Here is an 18,197-nt window from a genome sequence, read left to right as displayed (position 1 = left end):
TACAAACTAGATATTGTATCTTGCTCTCACGCTTTTTATATACATATATATATATACTCTCTTTCTCTTTCATTCTTTCTCTCTTTTTCTTTATCTTTTATTTCCCGAACTTCAGAGATGTTCCTTTTACACAATCAGTTCCTCTGGTTCTCAGTCACCTGTCCATCATCTCATATCACTGTCCCACATCCGTGTGCCTTCCATCGCTCTGTGTGTCCTATCTCTCTATTCTTCTCTTTCCTCCTCTTCACCACCTTCTATTGTCTCCCCTTGTCTCTCTCTGCCCACCTCCCATCCCCCAAGGAACTTGACACAGCCACCCCGGACATGACGACAACAACATGACAGTAATCCCTGTCATAGACAACTGTCATAATTACCTCACAACTGTAATGTGTGGGTGCAGTAGTTACTCTCGTTTTCTATTTTGAAATGCAAGAGATGGCACACATCGTTGTAAACTGAACATGCGGCTCGATTTCTCGGAAGCATGTATTGTGTAAAATGCTTAAGGAGTTCCGAAGATTGAGTGTGTGTGTTTGTGTAATATGGGGGTGATAAGCTAATGGCGTGAGAAGGAATAACAAATACACCGAAGTAATTCGCTGTTCTAAATTCGGTGAATTGGACTTCCGTGGTGTAAGCAGTTAGCGTTCCTGACCGTGACGCATTCGTGGGACGCCCAGGGTCGAGACTGCATTAGGTTCGAATCCTGGCTGCGCCAGTAGGGCCACAGTCAACCCAGCTGTTCATCCAGGTGTATTTGATAACTGGATTTTGTGATCCCCTTAAAAGTTAATCTTTACTCGTGATGCATGTATCTCTGTGTTTAAGCCCTTGGGAACGACGGTACGACCCTTGAGCACGACGGTACGACCCTTGAGCACGACGGTACGACCCTTGAGCACGACGGTACGACCCTTGAGCACGACGGTACGATCCCTTGAACACGACGGTACGACCCTTGAGCACGTCGGTACGACCCTTGAGCACGACGGTACGACCCTTGACAACGACGGTACGACCCTTGAACACGATGATACGACCATTGAACACCAAAGCACAAGCCTTTAAACATGCCCCGAAAGAGTTAGGTCAAAGGCTATAGTGTTGACCTTTGTGCAGGACGAACGTACCGTCGCGCGCGAGGGTCGGACGCTGAGTTGAAGGATCGTACCGTCGCGATCAAGGGTCGTGTACCATCCAGGCCTTTGTGTTGCTCATTGACATACGGTACGCGGGTCAGGGAATTCTCAAAAGGGGGTTGCAAAAAAAGGGTCAGTCAGTGCCCTTGAAACTCTTCGTGTGGGTCACAAAATTATATATTGATATCTTGAAGATATTAAGACATATCTATCAATCTATAGATAGATCCTGGGTGAGCCCAGTGTAGCCAGAATGGAGACGTCTGCCTCTTGACCGTCTGCCACGCAGTGTAGCCAACAGATCCTGGTGTGAAGAGCATCTGGTTCGTATAGCCAGGATCGATGGGGAATCCAATGTTGGTGGGTCTGGTATCTATAATTCATGTTAAGATTGACGGAGACACACTTACACACACACACACACCACACACACACACACTTACACACACACACACACACACACACAAGATAACTCAGCACCAGGTTATCAGGTGCCCAGCGCCCCCCCTGATGTAGTCAGGTCGTGCCCTTGAGACAGTGACGACGCCCTGGGGGCCAAAGATAACACGACCTCATTTTCTTTTTCAATATTACCCGGCCCCAGGAAGGAGGAGTCAGGACTGGCGGTATAAACTGAATTTATGGGTCGTCAGAACTGGTGTTTTCCTGGCCTGTGTTGTGCATAAAGACAGGTGTAGCACGGTGCTGGTAGCATGTTATGAAGGATATATATATATATATATATATATATATATATATATATATATATATATATATATATATTCCTATGAGTCCACGGGGAAAATGAAACACGAAAAGTTCCCAAGTGCACTTTCGTGTAATAATCACATCATCAGGGGAGACACAAGAGACAAATATAACAGTCAGTTGATATATATGGCATGTTTGTTGTGTGTGCTGGACTTCCCAAAATTACTCCACGTCGTTATGAAATACAGTGTTTACTCTAGCTAACAATAGTGTCATTATAAAACGTAACAGCTGTGTTAACTCGCCGGAGAGAAAGAAAAAAAAAAGACACATGAATTTATTCCCTAACTGGCCGGCGTGAGGCCCAAGTTGCCGACAAGTGAATAAATGGATCATAAGTTCCTCCCACCACGAGTCCATCAGATCAGACCCCGCTGGGTGTTGAGGGGACGTGGCTCCTGCAATAGTAGTTGAAAACTCTCTCTCTCTCTCTCTCTCTCCTCTCTCTCTCTTCTCTCTCTCTCTCTCTCTCTCTCTCATTAGTCTAAACTCTGTTCACCTCTACTTCTAATAATCTCTCCATTGGCCAGACCTTCAAGACATTCACTTAGGCGAAAATTCACATACCTTGTAAGCAACTATGATCCTACTGGTAAGTAAAAAAAAAAGGAGTAGAGAGAGAGAGAGAGAGAGAGAGAGAGAGAGAGAGAGAGAGAGGGGGGGGGGGATTGGAAAGGAGAATGGGAGGGGACAGGGAAAGGGCACACAAAAAGGCAAGGCAAGGAATAGGAAGAAAGCTTGCCTTATCCGAAGAAGGAAGAGAAGTTAAGGAAGGTTGAGATAAAGAAGGAAGAGGAAGGAAGGAAATAAGTAATAAGGTGAAGGAGAGGAGGAGGAGGAAGAGGAGGAGGAGGAGGAGGAGGAGGAAGAAATAGATGATGAACGGGAGTAGGACGATGAGTGACTAGGGCAGGACGAAGAGGAGAAGCAGGAGAGAGAGAGAGAGAGAGAGAGAGAGAGAGAGAGAGAGAGAGAGAGAGAGAGAGAGAGAGTAACAACTACACCAACCAAAGAAGAAGAAGAAGAAGAAGAAGGAGAGAGTAAAAGACGAGGAGGAAATGGAAAACAAGAAAGCTATTCCCATATTCTAAGATGCCTCATATTTCCAACGCTTAGAGTAAAACTACGTTTTCGTTTTCCCTCTCCCCCCTTTTTTTTTTTTTCTTCGTTTTAAAGCCATTCCTTATAGCGGAGGAGCTAAGCGAGGCGGTGGCAATATAATGATATGATAATGACTCCCGGTCGTGCTGTGGCCCGTGTTGCATTGTAGTCTTTAAGAAACTTGTGTAAGGTTTTGGGGGGGAGACTCACTTAATTAATTCACATAGGTCGTCTTTGTCGTGGGGAGGGAGGGTGAGGACGCGCACCGTTCACGTCACTCCGCCAGGCCGGTGCTCTGGATGAGACTCGTCGTTACGACCGTTAACGGCCGTAACGATGGTTTAAACTATCGTTGACCCTCTTAAGATCATCCAATCCCCTGCTTGACCATCTGTTGCAGAGGGAGACGCATGTGTGTTTTCCAAATCAGTCATGTGTCCCATGCTTGTTCATGATCCATGGCATGTTATCACTATCCCAGCTGGACACGCGCCTCTTGCCTGCGCCAGCTGGCACATGCCACAACAGTATGCCAGCTGGACACGCGCCTCGCCCTGCGCCAGCTGGCACATGCCACAATAGTATCCCAATTGGACACGTGTCTCTTGCCCTGCGCCAGCTGGCACATGCCACAACAGTATGCCAGCTGGACACGCGTCTCTTGCCCTGCGCCAGCTGGCACATGCCACAACAGTATGCCAGCTGAGTATCCTAAACCCTCCTTGTAATGATATAGTAATACATGCGCACCAACGTAGCCATACCCACTATATACATAAGAAAATATATTGATATTGATAAATGTCTATGTAAATTGTCATCGGACATTCTTCATCGTCAGTCATGACCCAAAAACGCATTGCGAGTGAAATCACCATCACATCCCTTAAAGACAGAATGAACTCAGCAGCAGGAGTGAACAGTTGTTGGACTTGACACGAGATTGAGGGAGTGAGTTAACTACCATCCAGCCTTTGGGTATTGCAGGATTCCTTGCCTGTGAAGGAGGAAGGAAGGGAGGGATCATTTCATTTCTCTCGGGGGATCAAATATTGTTCTTGGTCGTCTTATTCTCAAAAGCCCCTTCGAATCTTGGTGTTGGTTCTTCAGAATTGGACCTGCTCTTTAAGCTACTGCATGTTGGCTCAGAACACCGTTTCGAGGTTGTGATCCAAAGACAGTTGAGTTTTGACCCTTTCCTGCTGATGTTTCTAATGTTTGCCTCGACCAGTCTGGTTCAGTTCCTCGTAGTCTGGTTCTAAAGATGAGAGAGAGAGAGAGAGAGAGAGAGGAGAGAGAGAGAGAGAGAGAGAGAGAGAGAGAGAGTTGAGGCGGGTCGTCGCTCGGCATCGACGCCCAGTTAGAGCTACGTAGGTATGAAGGCGTGTGTGGAGATGATCCAGTGGATCCTGGTAAGGGAGGGATTGCGACGGCAGAGGTTAGCTTGTGTGCCTCCGCCTCCCCCCAGCAGGTCCAGCCCAGCCATCGTAAGGTGGGTGAGGTTTGGTTACGACGTGGCGAGACCTGGGACTTCCTCAGAGGAGCGACCAGATCCGTGGAGTGTGAGGGGGGGTCTGTGGTTACGTGCTCCGCCACCACTTTACAATCAGCGACTTGATGGTCGTTGACCCAGGAGACTTGGCCCTCTCCCTGGTCGTCAGCTGTAAGCCGGAGTGCACCACAGTGACATTACACGGTCTGTGTTGAAGCACTTGGGCACCTGCTGCAGGTGTCGAATGGCCGGTGTTTGCGTAGGTGTAGCTCGCGCGGGGGGGGGGGGGGGTGCGAACAACCCCCAGTCCCCTGTGTGTGTGTAACTACCCAACAACAGCCACTGTGTTACCTGCTTGTTACGGGTCAGTCAGCCACCTGTGCTTTCTTTGAGGTATAGTTGGACACTGTCGCTTGAGGTCTTCGCAGTGGCAAAGATTCATTCGAAAGGGGGCTTTCTGTGTAACGGTGGTAGGTGCATCTGGTGTATTGCAAAGGCGCCATGTCTTGCCAAACTCCTCCCTCCCTCCCAGGACGGGTGATGAGTTAGATGACCAGTGTGTGTGTGTGTTTGTGTGTGTGTGTGTGTGTGTGTGTGTGTGTGTTGTGATGACTGGAGCGAGGCTGAGGGCCCTGGCCTGGATGTGTGTGTCACTTCCAGCGACCGCTCCAGGGGTCGATGACTGACGAGCTGATCTCATGAGGACATCAACACCCCCTGGCGTCGCGGTCCGAAGTGTATGGGGGGGGGGGGAGTGTTGCTGGGTTCTCCTGGTTCTTAGAAATGACTTCGTGAATTGGTAGTTCGCTCGACCTGTATGCCAATTAGCTACATACGGGCTGTTAAGATAGTGCTGTTGAAATAATTCAGGTATACCTTTTTTTTTTTTTTTGAATATGTTGAACCTTATGGTAGTATTTTGTCTTTATCCACGTAAGAATCTAATGATGCTTGTATGGTAAATGGGATGGCCATGTTGGATATGAGATGTGTCTGGTTTGGCACGGCTAGAGTCAGGCAGTCAGAGGGTGAAGGTCTGAGCTGGTTTGGTGGAAGGGTCAAACTGTGTCTAGATTAGAAGACCAGTTAAGCGCTCAGATTATCGTGGTATGTTCCTGCGTTTTTTTTTGTGCAGCTTAAGTTAAGTCTGGCGGTGGTAAGCTTAAGTACAGAGTTGAAGCCAAAGTTATTGATAAATTATTACGACTCCTGGTTCTGTATCGTAAATGCCTTGTCGTAAAATTACTGATGTTTCGGTACATCTGCCACCTGTGTAAATAGATAATATTCTCCCTTTTTTTTTCCCCTGTGAATAATGTCACATTTGTTTACAGTTTTATTTTCCTAGATTTACTTTAGATTATCCTATTCCTTTACAGTTTTCTTTGGTGACAAGTGTCGCGCGTTTTCTTTCATTGGCCTTTCATTACTGACAATAGAAGCCTTTTCGCATCTGTGTATATATATATATATATATATATATATATATATATATATATATATATATATAGATAGATAGATATAGATAGATAGATAGATAGATAGTAGATAGATAGATATTACTAGATGGCGAATCTGAACAAAAGTGATATAGGCGATTTGTTTACAATTTGCAGTTGGAGCTTTGGCCACCATATGGCAGTAGCAGTGGGTAGCCAGACCTTAGTGACCAAACGGGTCCAATGGTGAACTATTTCTACCATTATTTTGGCTGTTCTGAACCTTCCCTTCTTTGTGGCATCATAATACCCCTGGACTGGAAGGGAGTGATAGCTGTGGTACGTAGAGAAAGTGTGTTACAACGGCGACTATAAGAGAGAGAAAGAGAAGAGTGTTTCATGGAAGGAGACATGAGGTGTGTGTGGGTGGGTGTATAGCCAGCTGATCTGTGAAAAGTGAAGCTTTTTTAAATGAAAAGTTCCTGATCAAAGAGCTATTTTCTTTTTTTATGTGGTTGGTCGAGGGGGGGAATTTTTTTTTAAGCACTTAACGTGACAATAGAAAAAAAAATCTTACTTTTCAGTATCGAGGAGCAGTCATCTGCTGGTGCCAGTAATACACACCCACACACACACTCCAACACGTCGTGTTCACCACCGCTTGATGCCAGAGACCACCAGAGCGCTGTACTGCCTCAACCTCCTCCTCCTCCTCCTCCTCCGCTAAGCCTTCAAATGGTGAGTACAACTCTCTGATGTACGTAGTTTGGTGTTGGAGGAATTTTGCTCTTGTTCTTGAAGGATGTGATCCAGTGAAGCGATGTTCTTTTTTTCTTTTTTTTTAAGCCATCCAGACTCACCCTGGGAGGTTTACTGTCTATCTCTGGTGTTTGGTTGTTCCATGATTTTCTGGTAGGAAGTCTTTTGTGCTGACCATTCCTTCCCGTTTTCTATTGTGTGTTTATTTTGTGCTGACCATTCCTTCCCGTTTTCTTTTGTGTGTTTATGTCTATTTTGTGCCTGCTATTCCCTCCCCCTTTTTTTGTGTGTGTTTATGTCTGTTTTGTGCTGACCGTTCCCTCCCGTTTTCTTTGTGTGTTTGTCTTCATCCCTGTTCGTTATGTGGTTTCCTATACGTCCTTGTTTTTACGTTTAATGCATTATTGTCGTTTCCTCTATATTTCTCGAATGGCAGAGACTAATTTTCTAAAGAGCTTAGTTCATGGATAACTTGCACTTGCATTGCAATCGAGTTATAGAAATAAACAGATTCATTGTGAAAAAATAACATACGTGAGCTATTTTTGTTGCATACATTTTGCTATACTGAATATTGGTAGCGTTATCATTCCACTATACGATATTGAACGGATGACCCATGTATTGTGACCAAATATTTGTAGCAATATTATTCCACTATATACGATCTTGAGGGATGACCCTTGTATTATCGCGAATATTTGTATTTCCCGTTACAAATTATCGTATCTCATGATTGTCGCTGAATATTCATTCCTCTGGCACCTGTGAAGCGTGATTCGAACCCGTTCGAACCTGAACGCGGGTGTTGGTGGATCATCCGGCACCTGTGATGCCTGATTCGAACCCGTTCGAACCTGAACGTGGACGTTGGGATCATCTAGCACCCGTGATGCCTGATTCGAACCCGTTCGAACCTGAACGCGGATGTTGGAGGATCATCTGGCACTTTGATGCCAGATTCGAACCCGTTCGAACCTGAACGCGGGTGTTGGTGAATCATATGGCACCTGTGATGCTTGATTCGAACCCGTTCGAACCTGAAGGCGGTGAATTATCTGTACCGGATGGTTGGTGAGGAAGGTCCATTGTTTGTGACTGCTGTGTGGAACGGAAGATCTGGTAACACTGCTGTAAGCAGACAGATCTGGGAACACTGCTGTAGGCAGACAGATCTGGTAACACTGCTGTAGGCAGACAGATCTGGTAACACTGCTGTAAGCAGACAGATCTGGTAACACTGCATGGAGAAGAGTTACCAGGGGTTATATTTTATAAACAATAACCGAAACGTGTTGTAGTTAGGGTGCAAAAGGTGTATGTTGATCATGTTATGGAAGTGTGATCATGTTATGGAAGTGTGATATATCCTCTGTATTAAAACATGTGAACATGAGGATCACGAACACAGGAACATGGCTACTGCAGAAGGGCAAGTTGGGAGGAAAGGAATTCGAGATGTCAGGTGTCGTAGCCACACGTATCATTGACGGTAAGTTGGACACTTGGCTCCTGCTTTGTGTGGGTCATTGTAGTAACTTGCTTACTGTGATTTTTGTCCTACGTGTAAAGCAGAGAGTTTGCGTCGATTGGGTACGAGAGGTGGTAGATGGGGAGGGATGGATGGGGCGTTCCTGCAAGGGGAGGGCAGAAGGAGGAGGATGGGGGGAGGTAGATGAAGGATGGGGTAGGGTAGGACAGCGAGAGTGGGTGGGAGTGAGCGTGAGGTTGAGGGAGGGTGGGAGTGAGTGAGGGTGAGGGAGGGTGGGAGAGTGATGGTGAGTAAGGGTGAGGGTGAGGGTGAGGGAGGGTGGGAGTGAGTGAGGGTGAGGGTGAGGGAGGGTGGGAGTGAGTGAGGGTGAGGGTGAGGGAGGAGTCTTCTTCAAGCCCCGTGGCACGACGCTGAAGCAGATGCTATCATCATCGCCCGCCACAGTGAGTGAGTTCATGGCTCAGAACCAGGAGACAACATTAAGGAGGCCACATTGTTGGTGATGAGGAGGAGAAGTGGGAACCTCGCGCTGCTCACCACTGCGGCAGAACTGTGTATAAAAAGCTACAGTGGTGGAGAAGGTGGGAGAAGGATGGTAGTCTACGAAGTGTTCTAAGGAGTGGGTGACCCAGAAAAAACAGCTGGAGGAATTATCCAACAAGGCAATTGAGACCCCCAATTACCAACGCTGTTCTCATCAGAGAACAGCTCAGGCTACGTGTATGGCGTCATGCACCACGGCATCACAGCAAGGAAAAGCGCCCATTGACCATCGTCTCGTAGGAGTGGCACGCGCTACGCCCCAAGACACCATCCACCAGGTTGCCTGAAGTGGGCACACGATGGTCGAGGTGTGGGAGGGTGTCGTGGAGACGCATCTGTTCGCTGTGAGGGAACTTGACAGCGTCATCTATGGCTCTCCCTTTCCCTGGATGGATCATCTGTATTCAGGTATGTTATAGACTCTATTGGTATTGATCAAACGAGTTTGACTCTATGATCGTCTATAATTCCGTTGAAATGACATATATATATATATATAAAGGATTCCACCCTCTATCTATCTTTGTGCTTCGATGTTGTACCTGCCTATCTGTCTAGGTTGATATATCTCTCTATATATATATATATATATCGTGTCTATACACATCCATCTCATATAAACTTAATCCTGGTGTTCCTTTTTATTTTTCAGGGCAACTGCCCTAGTCCACACTGTGAGGATTATCCCGCAATAGCTCACAGCAGCAGGGGAACACGACGCTAATCTACCGGTGGGACTTGGCGAAGGTGACGACATAAACCCAGTCGAGAATTGTAGGGAAACGCCGCGTGACTGGTCGTAGGAAACAAGGGACAAGAACGACGCAACACAACAGCTTCGCCATCGTACTGAGGAGGAGTGGGGCACCTCCTGGAGGAGGTACTGAGGAAGGGGGTATACAACACAGTGGCCTTCCTACCACCACATCGCGGATGAGGACTGCTGGAGAATGTGGAGGGTTGGCCCAGTGTGGAGGGTTGACCCAGCGTGGAGGGTTGGCCCAGTGTGGAGGGTTGGCTCAGCGTGGAGGGTTGGCCCAGCGTGGAGGGTTGACCCAGCGTGGAGGGTTGGCCCAGCGTGGAGGGTTGACCCAGCGTGGAGGGTTGACCCAGCGTGGAGGGTTGGCCCAGCGTGGAGGGTTGACCCAGCGTGTAGGGTTGACCCAGCGTGGAGGGTTGGCCCAGCGTGGAGGGTTGGTCCAGCGTGGAGGGTTGACCCAGCGTGGAGGGTTGGCCCAGCGTGGAGGGTTGGCCCAGCGTGGAGGGTTGACCCAGCGTGGAGGGTTGGTCCAGCGTGGAGGGTTGACCCAGCGTGGAGGGTTGACCCAGCGTGTAGGGTTGGCTTAGCCAGTGACAGTCATTATGATGACCACATTGTCGCTGGCTTGTCGTGTTATCCATATCACATTTGGATTTCAGAATATATCTCTATTTTTTTTTTAGAAAGATACTTTGTTCATTTATTTCATACGGTTGTCAGTGAATCCAGTTATATCTGACTGGTGTTTCATAGCAAGGGAGCCAAACAGGTCATTGTATAAAGTGTTGGTGGCTGGACGGGAGTAGGCAAACAATGGAATGGAGTCTGAGATGATTTTGGCTTAGAGAAATAGCAATCATGCGAAATAGGATGAGAGCTAAGGGTAAAAGGGAAGAATGTGAATGATCTCTCTGTCACAAGTCTCATATCAAGATCGCCCCGTGTGTGTGTGTGTGTGTGTGTGTGTGTGGAGTAGGTGGAGGTCGGGTTTACGAGAGGGGTGGAGTGTACAGGAAGAAGGAATTACAGGACGAGCTAAGTGATGTATGACATTACCACTAGTACCGGGGCACGGAAATGATATGCTGCCACTCTCCTACATTCTGATGTATGCCTCTGTACAAACTATATATATATATATTATATATATATATATATATATATATATATATATATATATATATATATATATATTGCCACAATACACAAGCACGTCACCTACTGGGTTTTTTCACCCTTAATCACCCTCTTTCCTCCTCCCTCCCTTCCTCCCTCCTCTTCCAATGCTTTCCCCTTCCCTCCCTCGCCCGCCTTCCCTTTTTCCCACCTTCAGTGACCCTTCTCCTCCACCCTTTCTTTCCCTCCCTCTATCACTCCCCCTCCTTCCCTGCATAACCCTCTACCGCCTCTCATACCCTTGGAAAATCACTGTGAACTTGAGCCTCTAAACTTCCCTGAGTATACGAACTGCCACTGCAAGCGCTGACCACATTAACAGCAGCAGCAGCAGCCAGTACCCATCTGGTCCCTCACTCAAGCGTGTTGCAGCTACGCCATGACCCTGACCTCTTCGTCTTGTGGTCATGTTCGAACGTTCGTAATGATCATATTCGTATGTCTTCATACAGAAGCAATTACGCCTCCATAACATGATTAACATGTTGTTGTCTATGCTTCCTTCCGTCGATGTTTAATCGCATTTTCTTTTTTTTTCTTTTTTTGCATCTCAACTACAACAGGTTTTTGTTGTTTAAAAAAAAGAATAAATTGCGACCCCTGGTAACTCTTCTCCATGCAGTGTTACCAGATCTGTTTGCTCACAGCGGTGTTACCAGATCCCTTTGCCCACAGCAGTGTTACCAGATCTGTTTGCTAACGGCGGTGTTACCAGATCTCTTTGCCCACAGCAGTGTTACCAGATCTATTTAAACCTGACCGTTTGCATGGTACGTGCCAAGGGTAAGGGGCAATGGGTCAGGTACCACAGCAACCCAATATGTATTACATACGTCTGTCTCCATTCGTCTTTCTCTCTTGACCCTCTCATCTATAGAGGCGTTTTACTAGCGTAGAATTTTAACCTATGTAAGAGATTCGAACCAGAACCCTCTTCTTCCCCATGAATGATAGTCATCTGGTGTATTGATCGAATGGCCATGTCTCTCTGATGTATGTTAGACTTCACACACTATGGATGCTTGAGTTCCTTATGGAATCCAGATGAGATAGGATCAAGTTATGGGTTCATAGACCAGGTTTGTGGGTTCATAGACCAGGTTTGTGGGTTCATAGACCAGGTTGTGGGTTCATAGACCAGGTTTGTGGGTTCATAGACCAGGTTTGTGGGTTCATAGACCAGGTTTGTGGGTTCATAGACCAGGTTTGTGGGTTCATAGACCAGGTTTGTGGGTTCATAGACCAGGTTGTGGGTTCACAGCCCACTAGGAGAGGTTTTTGTGATATCAGTCACTCCTATCCTTACGTGAGAGAGAGAACTGGGAGGTTTAATGTACTTGGAAGGGGTTGAGTACGAAGCTGCTGGCGTGGTTCGACCCAGAGCAGCAGTGGTTCGAGACTGTGGCTCAGGGATGAAATGATGCCTCGTTAGTGAGTCTCTCCCTCGGTGTGAAGCTTTGGTTCGAAGCCTCCTCATTGGATCGCGTCCAAATAGAATCATCATCCTAAGCACAGGTGGGACTTAAAGCGATCACTACTACGATATATTTCCCCACACAGCGCCTCGTCTGGTGTCGCTTGGCGTGACTAAGAGAATACGGCGCGTATATCTAAATACGCATAATTTTACGCATAGTCGCGTACGGCAGCGTGTGGGTTGAGAGACTCTGTCGTGTTTCAACAACATGTATAATGTAAACTTGACATGAAATCTCTAAAGTAAACTCCAACTTGATATACCATTTAGAATGGTGGGTAAAGTGTGTGGAAACGATTTGAAAAGTACCTGTGGTGTGAGTGCTTGTTTAGTGGCTAATTACCTGTTTGTAATTGCCTGTTTGCGCAGTACTTGGGGGAGGGAGAGGGAGTTTTAGAGCCCCAAGTGTTGGCTGTTAGTGTGTTACGGAGAGAGTGTTTTACACTTGTGTTGCCTCCTGTGTATTAGACCTGTTGTACTATATGTACCATGTCTATACCAATGTGACACATCACACACACACACACACCACACACACATACAGACACACACACACAGAAGACACACACACAACACACAACAACACACAACACACACACACACACACAAAATCAACACACACACAGAACAACACACACACAAACACACACAACACGAAACACACACAGACACACACAACACACACACACACACAGAAAACACACACACACACACACACAGAACACCACACACAGAAACACACACACACACAGTTTTACACTTGTTTTGGCCCCATCACTTAACCTGGTATATATGTACCAAAGTCTTTACTCCTACGTATGTGTACACACACACACACACACACACACACACACACCACACACCAATGTAAGCCAGGCACCCATTGATCGATCGACCTCAACGGGAGGATGAACACCTTGGGTGTGTGTGTGTGCGCGTGCGTGTGTGTGGGTGTGTGTGTGTATGTGTGTGTGTGTGTGTGTGTGTGTGTGTGTGTGTGTGTGTTTGCACTGTACAAACAGTATTAACTAAAGGGCAGGTTTATTCATCATTCATCAAAGGGAGAACATCAGTGAATAACAGATGTATTAAGGCATCCTCCCTGGCTCATGGTTGCTGCATAGTGAATAATAATTTTTTTTTTCAACACGCGAACGAGACTTGGGTTAGTATTGCCTTTGCATCACCTAGGAAAAAAATAATTTATACAGTTCGTTATGTGTGTCGAGTGGTATGGGACTTGATTTATCCTGCGATGTATTTTAAGCGATACATTAATACAGTGAAAGTGTGAGGGTCTATACATCTTGGATTTATCCTGCGATGTATTTTAAGCGATACATTAATACAGTTGAATGTTTGAGGGTCTATACACCTTGGATTTATCCTGCGATGTATTTTAAGCGATACATTAATACAGTGAAAGTTTGAGGGTCTATACATCTTGGATTTATCCTGCGATGTATTTTAAGCGATACATTAATACAGTGAAAGTTTAAGGGTCTATACATCTTGGATTTATCCTGCGATGTATTTTAAGCGATACATTAATACAGTTGAAAGTGTGAGGGTCTATACATCCACCTTAAGGGACGTCGCAAAAGAGATAATTTCCTATTTTACTCAATTTTTTGGGCCAATTTGTGCGTCTTCTTCTCTTATCTAGGAGGTGGTGGGAGTGGACGAGTGAGGTCCTTTTGAGAGCTAGAAATCCACTGAATTTGGGTGAAGTGATAATCCAGGAGGGGAGGAGTACGTACGTGTCTCCCATCCACCCCTGAACCTGCCCATCTCAGGGGTACGAGGGGTTCTTCCCCCCCATACATGGTCCCCAGAGATAATGGTTGCCGGATAAACTGGCCAGACTCAGCTCCGGATATTCGGTGTCCGGTGAGTGTTTTCCGGTCTCCGTAGCCGGGACCGGATGACGTCAGACCGTGGCACATAATGAGGAAGTGAGTTTAATCTGTTAAATTACGGGTCGTTGGTGTATATATATATATATATATATATATATATATATATATATATATATATATATATATATATATATATTCTTTTCTTTCAAACTATTCGCCATTTCCCGCGTTAGCGAGGTAGCGTTAAGAATAGAGGACTGGGCCTTTGAGGGAATATCCTCACCTGGCACCCTTTTCTGTTCCTTCTTTTGGAAAAACAAAAGAAAAAAAAATAATGAGAGGGGAGGATTTCCAGCCCCCCGCTCCCTTCCCTTTTAGTCGCCTTCTACGGCACGCAGGGAATACGTGGGAAGTATTCTTTCTCCCCTATCCCCAGGGATAATATATATATATATATATATATATATATATATATATATATATATATGTGTGTGTGTGTGATTCTCACGACACATGTGGCACTTAGAACAGAACCTGTCTTACGTCACCACCAACACTGCCTCAACCATCACCAACACTGCCATCACCACCATCACCAACACTGCCTCAACGCATCACCAACACTGCCTCAACCATCACCAACACTGCCATCACCACCATCTCCAACATAGCTCTAGAAATCAAACCATGAACCATCACCAAAATGAAGCCGTAGACCAGACGAAGACATAAGACCAGTAACCAATAAAGACAAGAGAGCAGTAGAGACACAAGACGAAGACAAGAGAGCAGTAGAGACACAGCGAAGACAGAGAGACAGTAGAGACACAAGACGAAGACAAGAGAGACAGTAGAGACACAAGACGAAGACAAGAGAGGCAGTAGAGACACAAGACGAAGACAAGAGAGGCAGTAGAGACACAAGACGAAGACAAGAGAGGCAGTAGAGACACAAGACGAAGACAAGAGAGACAGTAGAGACACAAGACGAAGACAAGAGAGACAGTAGAGACACAAGACGAAGACAAGAGAGACAGTAGAGACACAAGACGAAGACAAGAGAGACAGTAGAGGCCAGAACATCAGTGACGACGACAGACATAGACTGGAATGTGACATGTGTCACTTGAGAGACACTGAGCCACCCCTGCCAGACAACCCTGCCTGGCCTGTAATGCTGGTGGCCACACTCAGTCGTCCATGGCCACCCTACCAACCCCTGCAGACAACCTGCCTGGCCTGTAATGCTGCTGGTGGCCACACTCAGTGTCCATGGCCACCTACAACCCCCTGCCAGACATACCTGCCTGGCCTGGTAATGCTGCTGTCAACAGTTGGCCACCACCACCAGACGGCTGTACTGTGGCCAACTGTAGGCCACCTACCAACCCCCTGCTAGACATACCCTGCCTGGCCTGGTAATGTGCTGCTGGTGGCCACACACAGTCGTCCATGGCCACCCTACCAACCCCTGCCAGACATACCTGCCTGGCCTGGTAATGTGCTGGTGGCCACACTCAGTCGTCCATGGCCACCCTACCAACCCCCTGCCAGACACACCCTGCCTGGCCTGGTAATGCTGCTGGTGGCCACACTCAGTCGTCCATGGCCACCCTACCAACCCCCTGCCAGACATACCCTGCCTGGCCTGGTAATGCTGCTGGTGGCCACACTCAGTCGTCCATGGCCACCCTACCAACCCTGCAGAATACCTGCCTGGCTGGTAATGCTGCTGGTGGCCACACACACTCGTCCATGGCCACCCTACCAACCCCCCTGCTAGACATACCCTGCCTGGCCTGGTAATGCTGCTGCTGGTGGCCACACTCAGTCGTCCATGGCCACCCTACCAACCCCCTGCCAGACATACCCTGCCTGGCCTGGTGATGCTGGTGGCCACACACACTCGTCCATGGCCACCCTACCAACCCCCTGCCAGACATACCCTGCCTGGCCTGGTAATGCTGCTGCTGGTGGCCACACACACTCGTCCATGGCCACCCTAACCAGGTGGTCCACTTCAGACATATAGCTTTATCATCATGGCCGTGTCTCCTGTATATATCATCAGACACAAGCATGAAGCAAGAGGAGGAGGAGGAGGAGGCCACCTGGCCTGGCTGGCTGGGGGTCAACATATAATGCTGCTCACGTGATCCACCCGACTATCATCACTGCAATTATGCATCATAACAGGTCTTACTGGATGACAGAGTTCTTGTCATTCCTTTTTTTCCACTCGCCCCCTTCCTCCTCCTCCCCATCACCTCACGTGAATGAGTGACTTCCGGCTCTCGTCTCATCTTAGGTAATTAAGTGAGTAAATTGATAAGCACAGACACACACACACACACACACACACACACACACACACACACACATACACACAGTGAAGGAATGAGAGGGTGTTAACTGGGTACCTTCATGTACAAATACAGAGGGAGGGTTTTGGAGGTGTGAGGGATGCGGTTGGATTAAGAAAAAGACGTCAGGGACCAAGAGAACGTCTCATTATGTACTGTGGCCAAGGTATAGATTGCGCTACAGCAGTTGAAGAGCAAGGAGGTGTGAGTGAGGATTTCAGCTGTATCAAATAGGAGGAAATTGGTTACTTCCAAAGCAGGTGGCCTAGTTACAGGATACAAAAGAATGGTTGTTTGAAGGACGTGAGGGGATGAATGACATGTTTTTTTTTTCACAGTGGACGTCCACGGTTAGGCCCCAACACCAGTGGGAAGGGAGGGAGGGAGGGAAACTCCCCCACTTGGAAAGCACTGAAATTTCAGCAAAGGACAGACAGACAGACAGACACACAGACTGCTGAAGGACAAGAGATGTATATAAAATGTTCATGGCCCTCGTGGATTTCCCCAGTGGTTGTTTGCTTGGTAATGTGTTAGACAGGGTACCTGGTGATCTGTGAGTGGGGGTTCTGAGGGTACCTGGTGACGCATTCAAGGGCCTCCTGGGTGTCGAGCTCATGGGTTCGAATCTTAGTTGGCGACAGTCGGCCCACAGTCAACCCAGCTGTTCATCCTCCCCAAGGGGGGTTGGTCAATGATGATCTCAGTGGTATTGCAGTCCTCATGGAGAGAGAGAGAGAGAGAGAGAGAGAGAGAGAGAGAGAGAGAGAGAGAGAGAGAGAGAGAGAGAGTTACATTTGACTATGCTGTGGACTAAAGGTAATTAGAATATCCATTCTTACTCCTGCAAGTGCTTTTTACTTTTGGTTTCCGGGTGAGTGAGACATTGTGGACAATGAATATGTTTTAGGGGGGGAACGAAACTGATACTTAGAGTGGTTAACGAAAAGTACCAAATTACAGGTTACTGTCCATTCATCGAGTTGAGACGCGTACCTGTGTGTGTGTGTATGTGTGTGTGTGTGTGTGTGTGTGTGTGTGTGTGTGTGTGTGTGTGTGTGTGTACAGTTAAAAGATGGTAGTGCTGAACTGTGTTAGAGAATAGCGTGTCTTTATATATCTTTTTGTGGGGGGGTCAATTTACTCGGAATCTCCCTTTGTATTCGTTTTATATCATTTGAACACGATTGCCCTGGACAGATGGGAGCACGGTGCTAAAGAAGAAGAAAAAAATATATATTTTTTTGCTACCGTACCCCCTTAATATTCCGTTTTCTGTTGGCCCACAAAGTAGAAATTTCTTGTTGAACGAGTAATTTAATGGTTGTTCATAAGTTCGGTAATAAAAGAAATTTAGGATCATAATCTTTTATTATGTCTCATAATTCAAATATATATATATTTATATAAATATATGTATTTTTTTCAAGCCTTACAGATGAAATATAAGATATTTATAATGATCCTTACGGACTGCAATTTTCATAGATTTTTAAGAATATAGATGTAATTTATGGTATAAATGAAGGGAAAAAAAAGGACTTAGAATTATCTTTTGATGAATTATATCGATTGATAATTATGATTTTAATTTCTTGGAATTGTATGTATGAATAGAATTTAGTTTCAAAGTATTCAAAGTATCTATTTGTTTTGAATCTTGAAGTGTTTCAGGATTATTATATTATTATTTTATTATTATTATTATTATTATTTTCTTTCTTTCATACTATTCGCCATTTCCCGCGTTAGCGAGGTAGCGTTAAGAACAGAGGACTGGACCTTTGAGGGAATATCCTCACCTGGCCCCCTTCTCTGTT

The 18,197-nt window shown here is 46.4% G+C and overlaps 1 protein-coding gene across 7 annotated transcripts in view; it reads right to left on the bottom strand.

Moving 5' to 3' along the window:
- Positions 1-18,197, bottom strand: part of LOC139763127 (irregular chiasm C-roughest protein-like) — a 136,579-nt gene that overhangs the window by 62,683 nt on the left and 55,699 nt on the right. The window lies entirely within an intron of this gene.

Source organism: Panulirus ornatus, chromosome 46 (genome assembly GCF_036320965.1).
Source record: "Panulirus ornatus isolate Po-2019 chromosome 46, ASM3632096v1, whole genome shotgun sequence".
NCBI lineage: Eukaryota > Metazoa > Arthropoda > Malacostraca > Decapoda > Palinuridae > Panulirus > Panulirus ornatus.
The sequence above is the reverse complement of the archived record's forward strand: the minus strand, read 5'-3'. Positions and strand labels throughout refer to the sequence as shown.